The sequence below is a fragment of the Mastigoproctus giganteus genome, chromosome 2 (genome assembly GCF_048544385.1).
Source record: "Mastigoproctus giganteus isolate SK-2022 chromosome 2, ASM4854438v1, whole genome shotgun sequence".
NCBI classification, from domain to species: Eukaryota; Metazoa; Arthropoda; class Arachnida; order Uropygi; family Thelyphonidae; genus Mastigoproctus; species Mastigoproctus giganteus.
This window is the reverse complement of record NC_143576.1, coordinates 216,506,666-216,531,786: the sequence shown is the minus strand read 5'-3', so window position 1 is coordinate 216,531,786 and position 25,121 is coordinate 216,506,666. Positions and strand designations below refer to the sequence as shown.

Below are 25,121 nucleotides of genomic sequence, written 5' to 3'. Positions count from 1 at the left end.
AAATACGTATTAAATGACTGAATTCATATTCACTGCCCTGATATAAGTAAGACAATTAATATTTAGAAAACAACAGCTACCAATATATGCAAATTTCTGCTGAAAGATGATAATGAATTAATTTAAAATGTGAATAACACTAACTAAACCATTTAATTGATGTTACCAATGAAATTTTTTTTTTTGTGTACAAAGTGTTACATTAAATAAGTTGAACTCCCAAATAACAGAACTACTTAATAATAACTACTTAAATACCATATAGCACCCCCTACACAACACAGAATATTAGGTAGACAGGATCAACAATGAAACCATGAACATTACCAACCACCAAGTAGATCTATTGTTTGGGAGTTTAACTTACTGAATGTAATAATTCATACACAACTCACTGCTAACAACAATTCACGTAATTTAGTTTTGTTATTCACATTTCAAATTAATTCCTTATGATTAAACTGCATATCCTTTTCTCACTACATTAATTGAGGAAATGATAAACTATCTGTTTGGTGCAACATATATTTTGGGGAAATTTTTGTGACTTGGGAGTCTAAGAACTGGCAAAAGGTAGTGTATGCTGCAAAAAATGCAAGGTGTATTACCTGCTGTTAGAATAGTTATTTCTTCTGGGAGAGCAATAATTGGGTGTGGTATGGTATAGTTTGTTAACAACAGGAGAAAGAGAAGATCATTTGAAAATCTTGCAATGGTATAGAATTTGTCCAAGTGACAGACACAGATTACAGGGTCTGTTACTTGATGTATTAAATGTAACATCTGGTATCAATGAAACAGATAAGTATTTCATTTCCTGTTGCATGTTCTGATACTTAAAACTATTAAATATTTTGTTTTCATCAAAATAACTTAGACAAAGTCTTCAAAACCAGCTTCTTGTAGCTAAACACCTAATGGGGATAACTATAAGCTGAGAACAAAAGGCATCCAATAATGGATCGAGCAAAAAAACAATAACACAACTGCATTACTACAACTCCAGAATTATTACACAGACTGCCACCATCTTGATAGCAAATCAATCTTTAAAGACACATGTCACTTCATATTCTGTAGCTGACTCTAAGCATTAGGCAACACCATTGACAGACTCAAGAAAAGAGTAATCAATATGTCTTATTTAATGGCCAACTGATGATATTTCCCAATATTAGAAATGTTCAAAATTGGGAAAGGATCATGCTACTTATTCATTTCATAAATATCATTGTGATTTTTTTTTTTTTTTTTTTTTAGGAAAACTCCAAACATGAGAGGTATTAGAACCTATAGTACTTAGTACCATGCTTGGGTTGGAGGTTGAGAGGATGAAAGAAGATATTTGTTGACATTAAACTTAAACTTCTGTAGACTGTAATTTTAAGGAAATACATATGAAGGATGGTTGTTCGATAAAACGGCAGTAGAATGAATAAATGAGGAAGATGAAAAGTTGGTTCTGTGAGTTTGAAGTTAGACAGTAAATGGATGTTGGCTGGTTGCGGCACGTGTTCAGACTGTTTTGAAAGAGAGAGCAGGAATTATAGAAGCCATTTCAGAAGATCAGTGCTCATGGAAGTATCTGTAGAAAGGGCATGCAGCAGAAACAGTACGTCTATGAGACAGCGAGTGGAGAGACTCTGTTCGAGAGGAGTCATTAATTAACCTAACTGCCCTCTTCTGAATGGAATCTAGAAGCCTAAGAGAGGTTTTTGGGGGCACTGCCCCAGATGGGGGAATAATATTCCACGGTATGGTGGATTTACGATTTGTACAGAGTTAACAGCTGTTTGGAAGAAAAGTAATGCCAAGAGCGAAAGAGAAAACCAAGTTTTTTAGATGCATAGGAAGCAATATTTGTTTGTGCCAAGAGAGATTAGAAGTCAGGGTAATCCTCAAAAGAGATATATCATTTTGCCTATAAATCAGACTGTCACTAAAGATAAGCAAAGGAGCAGAAGAATCCTTTTTGTAAGATATAAAACAAGACTGAGTTTTAGAAAGATTGAAATCAACTAAGTTGTTTTTGTCTCACTGGAGAATTACCTGGAGATCGGCATTTACGGAATTGGTAGCGGATATTCGAGAAGTTGAAGCTGATTGAGCAGGGCAAGGTTTCTCAAAATGGAAAGTGGAATGCAATGTGCTATCATCAGCAAAACTACAGAGAGGATTTACAGTCAATGGAAGGTCATTAATATACAAGAGGAAAAGAGTGGGTGAAATAACTGAACCTTGGGGGACACCAACATTAGTGCAGAAGTTACAAGACAGAGAACCATCTACCATCACCCTCAGTGAGCGATCAGAGAGAAAACTGGATAACCAATTACAAAAAACAGTTGGCAAACCATAAGATGGAAGCTTGTTTAGAAGACCTTTATGCCAAACATCATTGAAAGCCTTTGAGATGTCAAGAGCAACTGCTTGTGTTTCACCAAACTTTTCCATTGAATTTGTCCATAAATGGGTAACACAAGCCAAAATATCACCAGTGAACCGACACTGACGGAATCCATACTAGCGATCATTGATCAGACGACAGGTTTCTAGGTAGTTTAAGAGTTGGCGGTTAATTGATTTCTCCATTACTTTAGAAAGAGTAGAAGTAATTGCAATGGGATGATAATTAGATAGGAGGGATTTATCACTCTTTTTAGGAACTGGCTGGATATGAGCAAATTTCCAAGCAGAAGAAAAAACACCTTTGGAATAAGAAAGTGGAAAAAAAAAAAAGGCAGCAAAGAACAGGAGTAAGTTCAGCAGCACAGGTTTTGAGAACAAGTGGAGAAATACCATCAGGACCTGGAGCTTTCTTAGCATCAAGATACGTCAAAATCCTTTTGACGGAAGACCACAGAAGGCCCTGAATGGAGCATGTTGGAAATGGTGGGATGTGTTTTACCAAGATCATTAGTACATGAGTTGGAAGAAAAATGAGATGCTAGCAGGTCAGCTTTATCCTTGACTGAAGTGACAACAAAACCATCTGGTTTTGACAGAGGTGGGAGCAGAGAAGAGACCAGAATGCTTTGGGAAGAGACCAGAATGCTCGGCTACTATTAGGATAAGAAGCAAGTTTACTCTTAGCCTGTTCAAAATATAGTTTGGACTGATTATCCCATTTTGCATTCTTGTAATGCCAAACAATACGAGGTTGGGAATAGCCATGTGATAAAAGCTCCATTGGAGAAGAGACAATCACTGAGTTGTGATCTGAGGTACCTAAAGGACCATTCACTTCAACCGTGTACTTTAGAAGGGTTGTTTGTGAGAAACAGATCAAGCGTGTTGGCTGTATAATTAGGATTGTCCGGTATTCTTGTAGGTAAATGAACAATCTGTGCAAGGTCATTAGTAATTGCAAAAGCCTCAGCATCTCGACCAGCTGGGTCGGTGCGACTAGAAAAGGGAAGCCAGCTGGAGTTGTGAACATTAAAGTCACCAAGGAAAATTACCTCACTGTTAGGAAAGTTGGACTGGAGAAAGTCAAGTTGCAAAGATAGGAAGTGAAAGAGCTCCAAGTGATTAGTGGAATTGGGAGAACAGTAGAGACAACAGATGAATTTGACACAATGAGGTAGAGAGAGAGATTTTAAGCCAGAGAAGATCGAAAAGAGACAATTCCAAAATACCAAGTCTCTGACAGGGAATATCAGAATGGACATATGCACAAATACCACCTTTGAGGCGAAAGTAATCATACAGCGAATAATTTGGGCAACTGAGATGAGCAGTAGTTGAATTAACCGATAACTGAGATTCTTTAAGAAAAAGTACATGGGGTTTGGCAGACTGCAAGTGGAAATGGACATCATTGAGATTAGAATTGAGACCACGTATATTTGTGAATTGAACTAGGAAGTGTTTGGGAGGTTTAGATCTTTTTGCAGATAAGCTTACTCTATTAGTTTGACAATTCATGGTGTATTCAATAATAAGAAAAAATGAGGGGGGGGGGGGGACATGCTGTACGAAGTAATGAAATTTTTGGATATGGCATAGACATGGTAAGAATATACCCAGATCCTTGACATAACTTGGCCTGCACAATGTCCCCCCCCCATACATACTACTCGGACTCCCTTCAGTCACTATCTGGCAGAGTAGAGGTAGCAACATTATACGTTGATCCGGAAGCCTCCTAGAGAATTACCAATAGGTTTGGTCCAGTGTACTAACTAACGGCCAGCCTGTGAACACCGTTTTAGAGCTGTACCTTCGAAACGTAAGGAATATTGGATCTCGCCATGATATTCATCATAACCTCAAAAGTCATCAATCATTCTGCATGATGGAAGAAATGGGGAAGGGTTGACTGGAACTTAGCTCTGGAGACTAAACATGGGTTCCACCACTTCAAGTCTCCAATAAGCAAAGTGGTGGTATTGCACCAGTTGATGAGAGTCATCTACCACCTAGTATTGCCTGGTAACACAGAGGAGCAGCATTCCTCCATGTGGTGTGGGCGCCACCCCTCGATACCTGCTTACGTTGGTTCACACCTGGGCTGTCACCCACAGTGTGATTGTGCATGTAGGCTATACCCAGGATTACTACAGTCCCGCCATCGTGAAGGTGCAAGCAGAGGATTTGGCTGTCACAGACCGTCCGAACTTCACCGAAATTGGATCCACTTGACTTGAGTGTCACCCGAATATCAGTTCCATCAGTGTTTTAGACTCCCAGGTAGCAAGTACAGTTTGTCTGGTATATCTGAGAGAATTTCTGTGACAACCTCAAGGACCATGGATTACAATGCATAAATCTGGCTACTGTAAATGCAAGGTGCTAATGAAATTCTTTAGTATGGTATAGTTTTTAAAATAACCATGAAATATTTATGCACTTTTACTGACATAAAAAGTAGTGCTATTAATGAGAATAAGAAGCAATGAAAACTTTATTACACAAACCTTGGCAACTTTTATACCACACTGTGCTACTGTAAGAAACTATTCCAACTGAGTTGTAGTCATGCAATCAAAGTCAAAAATCAGTGTACCATATATATATATATATATATACAAGGGTTGTTTTGATAAGTTTATAGCCTGGGATAGAATTATTAGCTGATGCCGGCTTTACGTTCTTGTAACTTAATGCACTTTTTTCTAGATCCAGATTCATAATACCAGTTTTTTTTTTTTTTTTTTAAATGAAAACCCCAAGCACAAGAGGTATTAGAACCTATAGTACTTAGTACCGATGAAGGAAGGTACTTGTTGATCTTAGACTTGAATTTCTGTAGATTGGAATTTTCTGAAAATATGCATGAATGGAGGTTTTTCCAGAAAACAGAAATTGAAGGATAAATGAGGAAGAAGAAAAATCGGTTCAGTGAGTCTAATGCTAGATGGTAAAATGATGCTGACTTGTTGTGGTGCATGTCCAGATTGGTTTGGAAGAGAAAGTGCCCATGGAATAATCTATAGAGAAGGCATGCAGCAGAAACAGAATGTCTATGAGACAGAAAGAGACTTTGTTAGAGATGGGTCATTAACTAATTTAACTGCTCTCTTTTGAATGGAATCTAGAAGCCTGAGAGGTTTTGAGGGCACTGCGTCCAGATGTGGGCACAATATTACAAGAGCAGATTTGCAATTTGTATAGAGTGAACAGCCATTTGGAAGAAAAGTAACAAGAGCAACAGAGAAAACAGTTTTTTAGATGCAGAGGAAGCAATATTTGTGATGTGATATGCCAAGAGAGATTAGAAGTCAAGGTAATCCAGAACAGAATTATGTGACCTAATCTAGACATCAGAGTGCCATCGAAGATAAGCATAGGAGCAGAAGAATCCTTTTTGCAAGATATAAGTACAATTACCTGGAGATTAGCACTTAAGGAATTGGGCAGATATTCAAGAAGTTGAAGCTGTTTGTACAGGGCAAGGTTTGTCAAATTGGAAGGTGGAATACAATATGCTATCATCAGCAAAACTATGGGTAGGATTTCTGGTCAATGGAAGGTCATTAATATACAAAAGGGAAAAAAAGAACTGAACCTTGGGAAACACCAGCACAAGTGGAGAGAAGACAGCCGTCTACCATCATCTGCAGTGAGAGGTCAGAGAGAAAACTGGATAATCAATTACAAAAAAGTTGGCAAACCATAAGATGAAAGACTTATATAGGAGACCTTTATTCCAAACACAATCAAAAGCCTTTGAAATATAGATGGGAAAGCACCTGTGGAATAAGAGAGAAAAAAAAAAAAAAGGCATTGCAGAACAGGAGTAAGCTCGGGAGCACAGGTTTTGCATACAAGTGGAGAAATACCATCAGGACCTGCTGCTTTCTTGGCATCAAGGCTGTTCAAAATTCTTCTGACATCCTTTTGACGGAAGACCACAGGAGCAATTTAGTGGTGTGTATTGGAACAGTAGGTGGTGGTTTACCGAGATAATTAATGAGTTAGAAGAAAAGTAGAATGCTAGCTAGCAGGTCAGGTATTAATGATCTTGGTAAACCATCTCCTGCCATTCCCACTCCACTCAATGCCTCTTGTGGTTAAAAGGATGTCAGAAGAATTTTGAACAATCTTGATAGCAAGAAAACTCCCAGTCCAGATGGCAATCTCCACTTGTTCTTAAAATCTATGCTCCTATTCTGTGTTGCATTTTTACACTTTCTTAATCCACTAGCATATTTCCTTCTGCTTTGAAATTTGCACATGTTCAGTCAGTTCCTAAAAAGAATGACAAATCCCTCCCATCTAATTATTGTCCCAATGCACTTCTACTCTTTCCAAAGTGATGGAGAAATCCATTAACAGCCAACTCCTAAACCATCTTGAAACCTTCCATCTGATCACTGATCACCAGTATGGAGTCTGTCAGTATCACTCCATTGTTGATATTTTGATTTATTTTACCCATCTATTCACCAATTCGATAGAAAAGTTTGGTGAGACTCGAGCAGTTGCTCTTGACGCTTCAAAGGCTTGTGACTGCATTTTGCATAAAGGGCTCATAAACACTCTTCCAACTTATGGATTACTAACTGGGTTTTTTTTTTTTTTTTTTTTTTTGCAATTTGATATTCAATTTTCTCTCTGACTGCTCCCTGAGGGTGATGACTCCTTGTCTTCTAACTTTTCACTAAAGCTGGTGTTCTCCAAGGTTCATTTTTTCCTCCCACTCGTTTCCTCCTATATCTTAATGCCCTTCCACCACTAATTGGAAATCCTATCCATAGTTTTGCATATGAAAGCACATTGCAATCCACCTTCCAGTTTCAAAAATCTTGCCCTGCACAAGTAGCTTCATCTCCTCAAATAACCACTGCCAATTCCTTAAATGTTGATCTCCAGGTAATTCTACAGTGTGACAAAAATAACTTTTTTGGCATAATCACATTACAAATACTAGCCTCCTCTGCATTGCATCTAAAAACTAGGTTTTCTTTCTTTTGCTGTCAGTGTTCCTTTTCTAACACCTTCTCAACTCTGTACAAATCTCAAATCCCCCCTATCATGGAATACTGTTCCCACATCTAGGGTGGTAAAACCTTCTCAGGATTCCAATCTATATTCAAAGGAGGGAATTCAGGTTAATTATTAATCCATCTTTTCTAACATCTCTCCACTCCATGAGCAGTGTTCTGAATTGGCATCTGTAATTCTCCCTCTCTTCTAAACTACTATAAACACATGCAGCAACCATTCAACCTCCATTTACTGTCCAACAAATTTTTTTTTTTACTGGGCTGTCCCTGTCTGTAGCTTTGGTTACCACGGTAGCTTTGTCCCGTGGTAGCCAAAGCTACCAGTGTTTTCATACTCCGTACTGCCCGGCCTGCCTTCTCTTGGTGCTGGAGGGTAAACTAGAGGTTTATGTGTGACAACATAAGCCTCTAGGCTAAGAGGCTGGATAAACAACACAACCCTACACTAACACTTCCCGAACACTCATTAACCTACATAAATATGGCCTTTACAGAGTTTTGTATTCATCACATAGCCTGACACGGAGTTGGGGGGGGGGACCCCGGTACCACATTACAATTAAAACTATATCCAACTACAAAAGAGGTTGCCATTTTGGCTGTCTTCACGTCCAGCCATATATATTTCTGCTCTGTATATGATCATTTAATTTCTATGGATTTATGCAGTGTTAAATCTAAAGTTTTTACAATGCGACGAACGATGGCATACATCTCATGTACGTGCCTCACATTCTCAACACCAAATGTCTGATTCTGCCCAGACTCATTAATTGTTTAAACGTTCATTCACCTCGTGTACGCGCCTACTTTGTCAAATGCATAATCATGCCCAGTCCTATATTGATATTCTATATACAACGTATTTCCAGCTGAAGGGGCACATTGCTCCGAAAGCACCTGTTTTGTATTTGTATCCTAATTTATTTTTACTCTATAATAAACAGTGTTTTCGGACGCCGCATTAGTCCTTATTGACATTATGGAACCCGAAACTAAAAGCCTATTCATATATGTTTGTTCAGTATATGGCCTTTATGTATACAGAGTCACTGTTAACCTAAAAAAAGTTCATGTTAGAGGTACACAAGAAGCAACATCTTTGTTTTTCTCACTGCTGCAAGCCTCACCACATAATCCCCAAAAGATTTCCACCACGACTGAATGAAGCATGCCTATTTTAATTTCGGTCTGAAAACCTTAAGTATATGGATTGGCAGTTTGCACCAGGATCTACAATGAACCGCCATCAATAAGTCCAGGTATATTCAAGAACTAAGAGATTTTTATTTCTCCCTTAATCTTTTCCACCATCATTCAAATTCAATGTTCACAAGCTGTCTGCAAGATATACTGCTTATGCCAGCAGAATAAATTTAACAACTTACTGTGCAAGGCCCCACCACCAGGAACACACAGAGAGACCACTCAGAGGATAACTCGCATTTTATTTTAAATTTAAGCAGCAAACAGTTATCCAGTGAACAGAATGAACTTTTAACTTTTGGGATGAAATTTGCCTTCTTGCCGCAGAAACCTCCTGCCACACAATTGGCCATGGTTGTGGAGGCATCCCTTGTTCGTTTGCCTGAGGAAATTGCAAACGAGATCCACTTCAAAACTGCCTCTATTCTGCAGCACATCCATCCTATCGCTTCAAACCTTAATCATTGCCAAAAAGAAGCTCTTAAGTCTCTCAGGAGTGATGACGCCATCGTGGTCCTACCTTCTGACAAAGGTCGGCACACCATAATTATGGACAAGTCTGAGTATTTGAGTAAAGCTCTCTCTAATGTATATGAACCAGTACAAGACTCTCCTGTTAAAGTTTTAGAGAGAGATTAGAATCTCAAGTCAACAAATTGCTCATGTCTGGTTTACATCTAACAAGATCCCAAAATCTGTATGTTGGTAACTTCATGAGATGGGCTGCCGACTTCCACAAATTTATGGGCTCCCGAAGATACACAAACCAGGCATCCCTCTAAGGCCCATTGTTTCCTGCTGCAACTCGCCTACATATGAACTTTCAGAGTTCATCGCCAGACTGTTAACAACACTTATGGGGAATACCAACCATACCATATCCAACAGTGCAGAGTTTCTGCACCTCATTAAAGATCTCACTATCTCTGAACACCAAGTCATGACCTCCTTTGAGCAGTCTCCTTATTCACGTTTGTTCCAATACAGCAGGCCATTACCTGTGCGAGACAACTTTTGGATAATGATGCCACTTTATCCGACAGGGCCTCACTCTCTACAGATGATATTTGTGCGGCCCTCAACCTATGCTTGACTGGCAGCGTGACTATGTTCAACAACTCTCTATTCCATCAGATCCATGGCACGGTTATTGGAACCCTCGTCAGTTCCATCATAGCCAACATTGCCACATAGGAATTAGAAAGCCGTATATCTTCAAACCTGCCTGTTCCCATCACCCTCTGGTTTCAGTACGTGGATGACGTTTTTGCTATTATCCCCTGGGGATTGAAAATCCAACTACTGTGACATCTTAACTCCCTGTCATCCTTCATACAGTTTAGAATCGAACTGGAAACAAACAACACTCTTTCCTTTCTGGATGTTTCAGTACATCGCATGGGCCCACATTTAAAAACTTCAGTTTATAGAAAACTCATGTGTGCAGGCCAGTTTACAAACTATGGGTCTGCACATGCCCTCAACTATTTACTTAGTACCACATGCACCTTACTTGCCCACACGTCGACCCATTCTAGCTCTATAGATGACAGGCAGTTAGAAATTTTGAAGCTGACCTTTCAAAGATGCAGTTATCCAGCTCATATGCTAGATAAATGTGATTTACAAGCCCGTGAACTTATTGTGCAGCCTAATCCAAACACATCTGGTGAGTATGGGCTTGGCAAACCTAGGGTCCTGAGCTGGATATCATCATTCTTCTCTTTCTTGGTGATTCCTTTCTGCTTCTACTCTCTCTCTCTCTCTCTCTCTCTCAGGGTAACTCGGGATTTTTTTTTTGGCTGGTGCAGCATAAGCCTCAGGCTTCCCTGCACCATACGGCTAATAATAATAATAAATAATAACAACGAAGTGATCTCAACTGCCTGGGCATTTCAGAATGCATTTCCAGAGTCCTACGGACCTACCATATAAAGTGTTTACAACTTCCAGGCAGAAGATTACGAACATTACTTTCTATGGTGAAAACACCAATCCCTCCTTCTTACGTAGTACTGTACACCGAATCACCTGCCGTGATTGCAGTAGTTATGTGGGCGAGACCAGTAGGAGGCTGCAAGATTGGGTCTCGGAACTCGAAAGGGCCATTCGAGCTGCTGATTCCGAATGTTCTGCAGTTGCCAAACATTATTAGTCTGAACAGCAAGACTTCGATCAACAACGTGATGTGGAGATCATTGACCACTCACACAATTACCCCAGGAGCGCACGTGGCTCGAAGCTTTTCACATTGCCAAATGCAACAGTGTTTTCAACCGCAATAGAGGTGTGCACATGCACCAAATCATAGAGGCAACTGTTTTACAATGCAATGAATGCTGGCATATGTCTCATGTACGTGCCTTGCATTCTCAGCACCAAACGTAAGATTTTGCCCAGACTCATTCATTGTTTAAATGTTCATCCACCTCGTGCATGCACCTACTTTGTCAAATGCATGATCACAACCCAGTCCTAACAATGATATTCTATATACAATGTATTTCCAGCTAAAGTGCACATCACCCCAAAAGCTCCTGTTTTATATTTGCATCTTATTTTACTCTTTAATAAATGCAGTGTTTTCAGAAGTTGCAATATTCCTTATTGAAATCTAACGTTAGTTACCACTTGGATATTTTCGGCATATGGAATCTGTTGGCGAGTTCAGTTTTACCGTTACAGGGATTTTCGGAATATTACATGCATTCTTACCTGACGTCTTTATTAATGGGTCATTGGTCACCTTGCCATCATTAATGAGATGCTAGGGAGTGAGGACACCATTGCTATTGACTTGACCTCTGTGCCTTAATCTTTCTACTGACTGGGTAAAGGTTCTCCCTTGAGCAGGCAGCATGCTCAAATCGCTATTTATGTGCCACTTTTAGTGGTTTCAGGCATCACAGAATAGGGAGTGTTTGTTTTGAAGGCCTACATGAAGTTATATTTGATCATTCTTGAAAATATTTGCCCCCCCCCCCAACTTCTGAAAATAGCGTTTTGTGGAGGGCATCACCGGTGGTTTCTCACATCTGTGCCATAGTACTTTGTAAAGTAGTACAGAACCTCTGCAAAAGCCAGAAAAGTTAATGTCTGGTTTGTGTCAAATTAGCATTATGTTTTGTTGTGTCTCTGGCTTCTTGGCCGCCAGGGCCCCTGGAGGTGAGCCAAGGCTGCCCACCATACTCTGGCTGGTCTCTGCCAGGGTCGCCTGAGCTTCCTGACAGAGACCATACATAAAAAAGTTTTTGTTGAAGAGGGCATATGGAGAGTTAGAAGAAGAGTATAACTATAAGCAAAAACTGACAGCACCAGCATTCTTAGTGCCTGTGTTTACTCCCATGAAGAAACTTAACAAAGGTTCCTTGGGGCTACTTTGATCAAACCTACCTCCCCCCTCCTCCTCTCCCCTGCTGCTTTTCAGCCCAACCCATCACTGAAAGATAACTCAGCTCCTAATTGACCAATCTTGAGGTGTGACACCTCATTGGACCCATCTTCAGCTGATCTAGAGAAGTGTTAATACACCCATTCACTAATCCGAAGTCTCGATTATTCGATTTTTACCAGAATGTCAGACTCATATCCGGAACTGCAAGATTGTACTGCCAGACACGACGTCACTCAGGATGACTCTGATGAGGACTCCGTGGATTGATAGATCTGCCCAGCCTCAAAAAAGAAACCACATAAGGCAATGTCCAACTATGGCACAGAATCTCCACCACCAGAACAAAGTCAGTCTAATGACAATGCCACCTGCACAGTCACGCAAGTTTATTCAAACCTGCTGGATATCATCCTGGTACAAAGACTGAAACTGGAGAAGTCTTAGTCATTAAATCCAATCATGTTTCCTCTGCTGTATGCACACAGATTGTCCAAATATGGACAAACACTAAGCGAGTCCTGATTGACTTACATATCCAAAATGAGAAAAACTTACTACTAATGTGGAAACCCTGGCCGATAAATTCAAAAAAGGAAATCAAATGCTACAGCACCCTTGTTCATACAACAATGCACTCAGGATTTCTACCGAGAGAGTTTCCTAAACAACTTCCATCCAAACTGAAGTCCAAACCAAACCTTGCAGTACTTGAGCCCATTGAAGAATCAACGCACACAACGAGCAAATCGATTAAAGACATTATGACCAAGCACATCAAGTTCTTCAAGAGGAGTGTTTCCATTTACAATGGGTTTCCTCAGCCTACAAGTTATTTCTTGTTAGGAATTTTTTTCCGCCATAAAGTGCGGTTCAAGGTGTCTTGGTCGGTTAAGCCTCGGGCTGTCATGCACTCCTGTACTCCATCCATCCATGTCCTCCTAGGTCTTCCTCTTCTCCTTCTTCCAGGAGGTATCCATTCCAGGATAGCCTTTGGATATCTGTTTTATTGCATCCGTTTTACATGTCCATACCATGTTAGATGCTTTTCTTTGATGGTGTCAATAATAGTCTTTCTCACTTCCATTTTTTCCCTTATGTTTTCATTCCGTTTTCTGTCTCTTCTAGAAGTTCCTGCTAAGCGTCTCCAAAAATCCATTTCTGTGGAGAGCAATTTGTTTTCCGCTCGCCTATTCAATGTCCAGGTTTCCGCTCCATACAATAGAAGACTTTGTACAATCGTTTGGAATATAAGTTTCTTTGTTTTATTTAAAATATTTTTGCTCCACAGAACAGAGTTTAACATGCCGATAGCCTTTCTGCTGTCTGTAATTCTCTTATTGATCTCTGCTTGGGATGATCCATCACTTTGTAAGATTGATCCCAGATATTTGAATTTATCGACTTGTTTGATTTTAAAACCTGCAATATTTAGAACGTGTCCTGGCCCTGAAGACAACATTTCAGTCTTGCTAAAATTGATTTTTAGACCCCATTGTTTATATTCCTCAAACAATTGATGACATGCATACTTTGCATCTTCTAAGTCTTCTGCTATCACCACCTGATCATCTGCAAAAAGTAAATTGTGAATATAGGTGTTCTTATTAATCGGCAATCCCATTTTATTACATTTTTTTGACCAGGATCTTAGGCAGATGTCGATATAAATTTTGAAAAGTGTTGGCGACATGCAACAACCTTGTAATAAGCCTTTTGAAGTGTGGAATTCAGGTGACAAAGCTGATCCCACTTTAATTCTGCATCTATTATTCCTGTAAATTGCCTTAATAATGTTAATCAGTTGTCCATCAATATTTGCCTCTTTCAGTGCTTCCCATAAGAGTTTTCTTGGAACACTGTTATATGCCTTTTCAAGGTCAATGAAAATCATAAAGATTTTTTTTTTCCTTTTGATTGGCATTTTTCAAGGATCTGTCGTACTGTTGAGATATGATCTATACATGACCTCCCAGCTGAAAAACCACTTTATTCTTCTGATACCTCGATTCGGGCTTCTAAATGGTTCCTGATCCATTTTCCTAGGATCTTTAACAGCGGGTTCAGGACGCATATTCCTCTGTAATTTGAACAGCTTTTCCGATCGCCCTTCTTATAAATTGATGTAATATATCCTGTTATCATTTCTTTCGGTATTTCTTCTCCTCTCAGTATACTATTTAACAGTTTTTGTATCAGAACAGCCATTCCTCTTCCTCCATATTTCAGAAGTTCCATGTAAACTCCTCCAGGTCCAGGTGATTCGCCATTCCTTCCTTCCTTTAGCAGGAGTTCCACTTCCCTAACAGAAACTTTTAAGCCCGAGTCTTCTACACCAAAATCCTCCATCGTCTTGAACTCTTCCCGGTCTTCTTTTAAAAGTCCTTCATAGTACTCCGTCCAGTCTTTCAAAGGTATTAATTGCAAACCAGCATTGTGTTTATTCTGTTTTCTCTGCTCTGTTTATTCTGTTCTCTCCAAGGCACATCAAGTCCCAAATGAAATATCTCTCAAAGTCCACTCTAAACGGAAGATCCACAGCATTAGTGTCATAGTGGAAACTGCCACGAAGGCAGACACCCAGAGGCTTCTTAGCAACCCAGCTATTACTGACCTAGGTCTTCGTGCCAACAAACCAAAAGGGACCATCAGTCATATTTGACATTCCCAAGGAGATATCTAAAGAGAAGCTTATTGAGGAAATCTTTCAAGATAAACTAAGCAAATGTCATACCAAAGAAGAAATAAACCCAGGCTTTATACACAAATATGCCATGTCATCCACCACAAAAACAAATGTAAACTGTGTCATTGACCTATCTCCCAAAGTTTGGAATACCATCTTAAATCAGATCAGACCAGGTTATTTGTCAGATGGAGCTCACACTGGTTCAGTCATACTACATATAACTGCACACAGGAGGACTCTATCTGTGGCCACTATGCTGAATGTGAGCACATACATTCAACAATTCACAGAAGAAGTCACAACTGCTTGTTTGTGCCAACTATACAGCAAACAAACTAGAGCATGACCATTCAATCAGATATTGCCTGAAAGGAATTCCAATGATCCAGAGCCTCCTAGCTACAGTGTGAGGTGGATGAGCTTTGTGAAAGGTATAAGAACATCTGCAACAGATATACGAAGGCAAAAAGAGAACGAAAAGGATCTCCTGGAAAAACTTTGTTGAAAGTACAGGTAATAGCAACCCCTGGGGTATTGTGTATAAAATTGTCACCAGCAAGCTTCCCAGAGGAGAGGTTATAAACTCCATTGTAACCTTAAATGGCTCTCTTAACTAATTCATAGGATGAGTCAATGGCCAACATACTCTCAACCACTTTTCCCAATGATAACAGTTCCCTCAATGACGAACAATGCCTCATCACTTAAGAAATTGCTAGTTATTGGAACTCTACTGCTGAAGAACCTTTCACGGATATTGAATTTGCAGCAGTGCTGGAAAAAATCCAAAAACAGCAAAGCATCGGGTCATGACTTATTGGGGTTGAAATCATCAAACAATTTCATAGTATCTTCTGGATACTCTATAACAAATGCCTAGCACAAGCCACCTTCCCTATCTCTCTTAGACTGATCATCAAAAAAAACCACACAAAGCTCCTATACACCCAAATTCCTATTGCTTTCCTCCCCGTTCTTAGCAAGTTCTTCGAGAGACTTTTATATATGTGAATCAATCAACATTATACCACTGCCAATCTTCCATTTTCAAGACAGCATGGATTTACGCAAGGTTCCTGTACCAAGGACACCCTTTATTCTAATTTCAGCTCCCACTCAAAAAAAAAAAAAAAAGTATCTAGCAGCCTACTCGATTGACTTTGCTGGCACATTTGATACTCTATGCAGCCATCCCCTACAGCCTCTATCACTGTCTAGAAAACTACCTCACCAACAGAACTGTAATGGCTATGACCAAATACAGAAGCTTCACCAGTCAAGTCTCCAAAGGATGTCCTTAGGGGTCAGTCCTAGGTCCATGTCATGGATAAAATCCTCAACACTGAAATCGAGCATTCACAACTGATAACATTTGCAGATGACCTACTACTGCTTGTCCATGCTGATACTCGTGCCGCCCTTGAGGCAAGAAGTAGTGCTGCCCTTAGCAAAATCCACAAATGGTCAACCCTCCACATGCTCTTCATTTCACCTGAAAAAAAAAAAAAAAACTGAGGCATACTCATAAAAGGAACTAGATCTCCCACAGTGAAACTAGGTAACATCTCCAACAAATTCCTCTCTCAAATCAAATCATTACCTTGGCATTATTACAGACATCAAGCATTTGTTTTACCCCACCTGGTTCACCTCTCTACAAAAATTAGAAAATATGCATCGATGATCACCAGAATCTCAAGATGTGACTGGAGAATCAGACGTGCTCTTACTACTCTATGCAAAGCCAACTTTGTTCCAGCAGTTACAGTGTGGGTGTATAGTATCAGTGAGCTATCATTCAGAGGAACCAACGCAAGCTAGAATGTACCCAGATATATTCTCCTTGCCACCACACGTACCTGCTGCACTGTTAGCACACTGGCTCTACAGTTCATTGCTGGAATTTTGCAATGACATCTGTAGGAGGTGGCAGATGACTTTCATCAACCGGTCAAATACCACCACTTTGCGTATTGGAGGCTTGAAGTGGTGAAATCCATGTTTAGTCTCTAGAGCAAAGTTTCTGGCATCCCACCTTCTCCTATACTTCTCCTTCAATCCATGCACGATACTATGTACTATAGGTTTTGATACCTTTTGTGTTTGGGGTTTTCATTAAAAAAAAAAGTTATCGCCTGAGGGCTTAGATACAGTCATCAGCAATCAATGCCTGCTATAATTCTCAATTATAACCTAGACCTTTCTAACCCTCTCAAACTGGAGAAAAATAATATTTCAGCACATCTTATCCAAAACTGGCAAAATGAATATAATCAATCAACTAAGGGCAGTGTAACAAAATGCTTTATATCAAATGTGACACTCACCTATCCTAAACCTCCCCCATGGGTCTCCATGCCAAGTATATAATCACTGGGCATGGACCACTCGACTCCAAATTTGGTGAACTTGGGCTAACAGAAAATCCACTCTGCAAATGCAGCATGCAGGTTCTCTTCCTCGTGGCAAAGAATTCTTTTTTGTCATAAACCAAGACCACTACAAGGAAGTTCCTGCATTTGCCCATGCTGCATTTTCATACAGAAGAACAAACCTTAGAAGAATCTAACTCCCTTAACCATATAAAACTATGAGTGGAAAGACACGTTATTCTGCTGAATTAACACCACATGAAGATGATGCTGGTACACTGGTTTCTGGACCCTTGACCTTTTCGCCTGTATACTATAAAGTGAGTCAGGTACTGCTGACACCTATCTTTAAGTGTGCGAGGCCAAACTGGTGTTCTAATCCTGCATTCTTTCTGCTTTTACTGTATCTGGGTGGGTTTCCCAGCCTAAAGGAGATCCAACTCTTCAGCCCCCCCATATTTTTCTCTCTCTCTCTCTCTCTCTCTCTCTCCCCACTGGATGGTGCCTTCTCTCCTCATTACCCACTTGTAATGAGGAGAGAAGGCTTAATTCCGCCTCTTTTACTTATCACCTTCATTCACACTTTTTTTTTTTCCCTTGGTCTCAGTCCAGGAAGATCAGGCAGAGGCTAGCCAGAGAAAATTGATTGTCTGGCTCACCTCTCAGTGGTGGTTGTGGGCAACAAACAGTTCCACCAGAAGACCCACAGCCAAGTAGCCAGAAACACAACAGAACATAACACAACACTCACTGCTGGCTTTTACAGAGAACTGTATTTCTTCACAAGAGTACTTATGGTGCAGATGTGTGAAATCACCAATGGCACAGATATGGGAAACTACCAGTGGCACCTCGCCACAAACATTATACCACTATGTCCAACTACAAACTCATAGAAACGTTTCTTCTTCATTTCTGTTTTCTGGAAGAACACCTTTTCTGAAATTTATAATGTGCAGAAATTCAAGCCTACTGTCAACAAGTACCTTTTGTCTTAGTATTAGCAATGGCCACATGGTGCAAGGAAGCCTGTGGCTTATGCTGCATCAGCCAAAAAATACAAAAATTAAAAAAAAAAAGAATAAAATAATAAGAAAATTTAAAAAAAATAAATAATTAATAAAAGAAAAGGAAATAGACAACCTTTAAATTTCCCCAAACTGTGTCTCAACCACCCGTATGGGTAACTTATTCCAGTAATTTATAACTTGCTGGCTAAAATAAAACTTCCTGCAATCCAGTCTAAACATCTCCCCCCATAACTTGAATTTATAGCTCCTACTTCTAGAATCATTTATAACCATGAAAATTTTGTTCTAATTCATTTTACTTATGCCTCCCAAAGCCTTAAACACCTCAATCAAGTCTCCTGTAAGGTGCCTAGTTTCCAAGCTCTGCAACCCACATATTCGAAGCCTTTCCTCATGTGAACACCCTTTTGCCGATCTCACCACCAAAGTTACCCATCTTTGGACCTTTTCAAGAAGCACAGTGTCTTTTTTTAGGTGCTATCTCCATACTTGAACACAGTATTCCAGTGTGGTCAAACAATAGCATTATGTTAGCCAAATGTTTGATAAATCATCGAAAGGGCACCATGGGACTTCTTTGCAACCTGTCTACAATGCTCGGAGAACTTCATGTCTAATCGTATCGTAATACCCAAGTCTCTTTTATCTACTACTGGCTTTAGTTCTACTACTTCGGGGTCACTGTTCCCCAGGTATAATACCTTACACTTTGCTGGATTAAAGCATAGCTGCCTTTTTTCTGACCAACCCTGAAGTCTATTTAGATCACTCTGAAGAAGCTCTGCTTGGCGGTGATCATTTACTCTACCAATCTTTACAACATCTGCAAATTGAGACATGCCCTCTAGCCCTTCATCAATTTCATTTACGAAAATCAAAAACAATGGTGGTCTAATACTGATCCTTGGGAAATCCCGCTTCTTACGTCAACCCAATCTGAGGAATAACCATTTATCACAACCCTCTGCTTCCTTCCCTATAGTCATCCTGCTATCCATCTAAAGATTTCCCCTGTGATTCCAACCTGTTACAGCTTATAAAGTAACCCCTCATGTAGAACTGAGTCAAATGCTTTGCTGAAATCCAAATAAGCAATGTCAAAATTATTCCCTAAACCCAGCTCACGAGTGATCCTGTCAAAATAGAAAACCATTCTAAAGGGAAAATCATGTTAAACATGATTTTCCTTTTACAAAACCATGTTGAGTATCCTTCATATTTCCATTCTATCTAAATGATCCTGAATTCCACCCTTGTTCATCAGCTTCGTGATTTTCTCTACTACTGAAGTTATACTAACCAGTCAATATTTTCCCACTTCACTCTTAGAACTGTCCTTATGTATTGGAGATACATAAGGGAGGTTCTAAAAGTGAAGTTCTAAGTTCTTTTCTCATAATTAGCCTCAATGGTTCAATGCACTCACTTTCCACTTCCCTTATTATAGGGTATCTGCCATCAACCCCGGGAGCCTGTAGGCTCAAACATTTTTTCATTACATAATCATGTGAAATTTCAACATCATTAATTACATATTTTTCAACTTCACTCCCATGATTTCTCATTGACAAAGGATTTTTCTTCTATAAATATCGATGCCTAATTGTTGAATTCGTCTGCAACAGCAGCTGGGATATCTAATACTATCCCATGTCCATTACGTAAGGGTTCAATCTGGCTTGTCCTTCTCATCTTTGCATTTCTATATGTGAAGAATTCCTTATCTCGACTCTTTGCTAATGATTTCTCATAATCTGCCTTTGCCAGCCTAACCTTTTCTGTGACGCTATTACAGATCACTTTTCTCGTCATTAACGAGATGCCAGGGAGTGAGGTCGCTGTTGTTATTGACTTGACCTCCATGCCTTAATCTTCCTACTGACTGGGTAATGGTTCTCCCTTGTGTGGCCCTGAGCAGGCAGCATGCTCCAATCACCATTTATGTACCACTTTTAGTAGTTACAGGCACCATAGAATAGGAAGTGTTTTTGTTTCAAAGGCCTATGCAAAGTTATATTTGATCATCCTTGACAAGATTTGAACCCCCCAGCCCAACTTCTGGACACAGTGGCATGGTGTTTTGTTGAGGATGCCACCAGTGGTGTCGCACATCTGTGCCATAGTACTTTGTGAAGTAGTACAAAACCTCTGTAAAAGCCAGCTGTTATAGGCTTCAGTACTTTTTATTGCTCTGTAACTTTTTCATGCCACCTTTTTCTGCTCAAGTATTCTGGCAACTTCATTATTCATCCAACTTGGAATCCTCCTCGTGGAGTATTTTTTTTAATGGTATACCATAAATCAATTGTATTCGCTCTCTGTGCGATATCTACCCAGTTAATAGAGGCCATGTAGCACCTTAAGGCATCATAATTTCCTTTTCTGAAATTATAACCCACTCCTTTGCCTTTAACTACTGCTACCTCTCTCTCGTCATCGTCCACCGTAGAACTCTGTGATCACTTCCTGCTACTGGTTCCTGTACTGTTAGCCCTATTATGTAATCTGGTTCATGGGTGATGATGAAGTCTAGAATATTCTTTTCCGTAGTACTGTCCCTGACATGTTAGTACAAATAAAAATCATCTAGTTGGTTTAAAAATTTTGTCCTCCATGTGTAGTTTCCTTCCAATTTTCCCCAATCAATTAGAGGCAAATTAAAATCATTCATAAGACATTCATGCTTACTTGCCCATTCCATTTGCATGTAGAGGCTCTCATCATAATCTTCACAATCAACCGGCCTGTAGATTACTCCCACTCTCATTATACCTTTGCTTCCAACTATTTCACACCATATAGATTCTATACTAGCATGCGAAATTGTCTGAATCTGGGAAAGCTTTCGTCCCGCTCAGGCTGCTTTTGATAAGAAGCATGACTCCCCATCCCTTCTATCTGTACAGTATGTACAATGCATTTAGGAAAGATAGGGTAGATAGAAGGGATGGTGGGGTCATGCTTCTTCCCCTATTTCCGGGTGGCAACACATTTCCATAAGCCCTATTATGTCAGTGTTACTTGTTCTAACCAGTAGTTCTAATTCACTTATTTTATTGACAACACTTCTGACATTACTGTATAAACAATTAAGACAGTGTTCTTGTATAGTTAACTATCCTGATACCTCCCTTAAAGTTATTTAAGCTTACTTCCCTGGCATTAGCTACCCTTCATTTGAAATGTTTCTGCCCTCAGAACATCTTGCTAATATGTTCTGTTCTGGTAACAAACAAGAACTCTTGAGGTATGTGCAAGTATTACTTTGACCAATATTATCAGATATACACACATCTATATTACCCTTGTCACCTCCCCTAACTAGCAGTTTCCCTCAACCTTTAAGGTATCATCAATAATACAGACAAAAACACTTGCACCGCCTTTGTTTAAACATATCCTGTCTCTGCAAAACAGGTTCCTTCTACCAAAAAGTTTTTGCCAGTATTACTGAGGATACCTTAAAGGTTCAGGGAAACTGCTAGTTTGGTGTAACAAGGGTAATATAGATACACGTTTATCTGATAGTATTGGTCAAATTAACTCTTGCACATACGTCAAGAGTTATTTGTTTGTTACTGCAACAGAACATAGTAGCAAGTTGTTCTGAGGGCAAAAGCGTTTCAAATGAGTGGATAGCAAATGCCAGGGAAGCGAGGCTAAATAACTTTTAAGGGTGTGTCAGGGTAGTTAACTATACAAGAACACTAAATCTTAATTGTTTATACAGTATTGTCAAAAGTGTTGTCAATAAAATAAGTGAATTAGAACTACTGGTTAGGACAAGTAACACTGACATAATAGGGCTTACAGAAATGTGGTGCCACCCTGAGATAGGGGATGATGAGTTTCAGTACAGTATATATAATGTATTTAGGAAGGATAGGGAAGGTAGAAGGGGTGGTGGGGTCATGCTTCTTATCAAAAGCAGCCTGAGCGGGATGAAAGCTTTCCCAGATTCAGACGTTTTGCATGCTAGTATAGAATCTGTATGGTGTGAAATAGTTGGAAGCAAAGGTATGAGAGTGGGAGTAATCTACAGGTCAGGTGATGGTGAAGATTATGATGAGAGCCTCTACATGCAAATTGAAATGGCAAGTCAAATGTCTTATTATGGGTGATTTCAATTTGCCTCTAATTGACTGGAGCAAATGGGAAGGAAACTCCACATTGGGCACAAAATTTTTATATCAACTAGATGATTGTTTTTTGTATCAACATGTCAGTGAAAGTACTAGGGAAAAGAATACTCTAGACCTCATCATCACCCATGAACCAGATGACATAATAAGGCTGAGAGTACAGGAACCAGTGGTAAGAAGTGATCATGGAGTTCTACAGTGGACGATGAAGAGAGAGGTAGCAGTAGTTAAAGGCAAAGTAATGGGTTACAATTTCAGAAAGGAAATTACGATGCCTTAAGATATTACATGGCCTCTATTAATTGGGTAGATATCTCACAGAGAGCAAATACAACTGAATTATGGTATATTTTAAAACACTAACCACAGAAGCCTTGAATGCTTATATACCATTTAAAAAATACTCCACGAGGAGGATTTCAAGTTGGATGAATAAGGAAGTTTCCAGATTACTTGAGCAGAAAAAGATGCCATGGAAAAGTTAGAGCAATAAAAAGTACTGAAGCCTATAACGGCTACAAATTGATCTGTAATAATGCCACTGAAAAGGTTAGGCTGGCAATGCAGATTATGAGAAACTGCTGGCAAAAGGGGGGGGGGGAGATAAGGAATTCTTCACATATATAAATGCAAAGAAGAGAAGAACAAATCAGATTAAACCCTTATTTAATGGATGTTGGATAGTATTAGCTACTCCAGCTGAAGTTCCAGATGAACTCAACAGTTACTTTGCATCAATATTTGCAGAAGAAAAACTCTTTGTGTGAATGAGAAATTCTTGGGGGGGAATTTGAAAAAAATGTAATTAATGATGTTGAAATTTCACATGTTTATTTAATGAAAAACCTTTCGAGGATACAGGCCAGTAAGGCTCCTGGGGTTGATAGCATTTACCCTATAATCTTAGGGGAGACAGCAAGTGAGTGCATTGAACCATTGAGGCTAATTATGAGAGCATCACTGGATTCAAGAGTGATTCTGTTGGATTGGAAAAGTGCCAATGTATCTCCAATACATAAGGGTGGTTCTAAGAGTGAAGTGGGAAATTATCGGCTGGTTAGTCTAACTTCAGTAGTAGGAAAAATCATGGAGACTATGATCAAGGGTGGAATTTAGGATCACTTAGATAGAAATGGAATTCTGAAGGATACTCAGCATGGTTTTGTAAAGGGAAAATCATGTTTAACTAACCTGGTTAGCTATTTTGACAGGGTCACTCAAAGAGTTGGATTTAGGGAATAATTTCGACATTGTTTATTTAAATTTCAGCAAAGTATTTGACTCAGTCCCACATGAGCGGTTACTTTATAAGCTGGAACAGGTTGGAATCACGGGCAAAATTCCTTAGATGGATAGCAGATTAGCTTTCAGGTAGAGGGTTGTGATAAATGGTTATTCCTCAGATTGGGTTGATGTAAGAAGTGGGGTTCCCCAAGGATGAGTTTCAGGTCATTGTTGTTTTTGATTTTCATAAATGACATCGATGAAGGGATAGAGGGCGTGATGATTAATTTGCAGATGATGTAAAGATTGGTAGAGTAGTTAATGATCACCGCCAAGCAGAGCTTCTTCAGAATTACCTAGATAGACTTCAGAGATGGTCAGAAAAATGGCAGATATGCTTTAATCCAGCAAAGTGTAAGGTATTGCACTGGGGAACAGTAACTCCAAAATAACTTATACACTTCGCTGAGTTGAACTAAAGCCAGTAGTGGAGGAAAAGGATTTTGGTATTACGATACGGTTAGATATGAAGTTCTCTGAGCATTGTAGACTGGTTGCAAGGAAGGCCCATGGTGTCCTATTGATGACTCATTGAACAGTTGCTAGCACAGAAAAGGATGTCATAATCCCATTATATAAGGCTATTGTTAGACTAAACTTGGAATACAGTGTTCAAGTATGGAGACCACACCTAAAGAAAGACATTGTTTTTCTTGAAAGGGTCCAAAGACAGGTAATTCCCCTGGTAAGGTCGGCAAAAGGGCATCCATATGAGGAAAGACTTCGAATGTGTGTTGCAGAGCTTGGAAACTAGGCACCTTGGAGGAGGCTTGATTGAGGTGTTTAAGGCTCTGAGAGGCACAAGCAAAATGAATAAGGAAGAAAATTTCACAGTTATAAACGATTCTAGAACTAGGGGCCATAATTTCAAGTTACGGGGAGTTTTAAGTTGCTCGAAGTTTTATTATTTTAGCCAGTGAGTTATAAATTACTGGAATTAGTTACCTATATAATAATAATATTCTATTTACCCCCCCCCCCCTAAAATCTGACAATCTGTTGGTGACATCATTAATTGTTGCTCCTGGCAGACATACACTGGTTCTAGTCTACCTATCCACATGGGTGCTAGAGGCTGACAGTCTGGGAAAATTCAAAGGTCAGCTGGATAATTATCTAAGGTAGGAAGGAAATGCATAGGTTGTCCATTTCCTTTTCTCTTATTAATTATTATTATTATTATTTATTTTTTTAAAAATTTTCTTATTATTATTAATTCATTTTCTTATTTTTTTGGCTGGTTCGGCATAAGCCATAGGCTTCCTTGTACTGTGTGGCTATTACAAATACTAATACAAGTGTGGGCCAAGCTGATAAAAATTTCCTCCCAAAAGCCTTGCAGAGTCCTTCAAGTCTTGAGTTAATCTATCCCCAAAAAACCTTGCAGAGTAATTCAAGTCATGAGTTAATCTATCCCCAAAAAACCTTGCAGAGTCCTTCAAGTCTTGAGTTAATCCACAAGGCTTTCAGCATATAATCCCTCCTATTGTATCTGGGCAGAATTACAGACACAGTGACCTAACTCACTGTGACGTTTCCGGTTATGGGTTCCTAT

At 39.4% G+C, this 25,121-nt stretch overlaps 1 protein-coding gene across 1 annotated transcript in view; it reads right to left on the bottom strand.

Moving 5' to 3' along the window:
• The window catches only part of LOC150090085 (uncharacterized), a 460,543-nt gene that overhangs the window by 27,852 nt on the left and 407,570 nt on the right, over window positions 1-25,121 (bottom strand). The window lies entirely within an intron of this gene.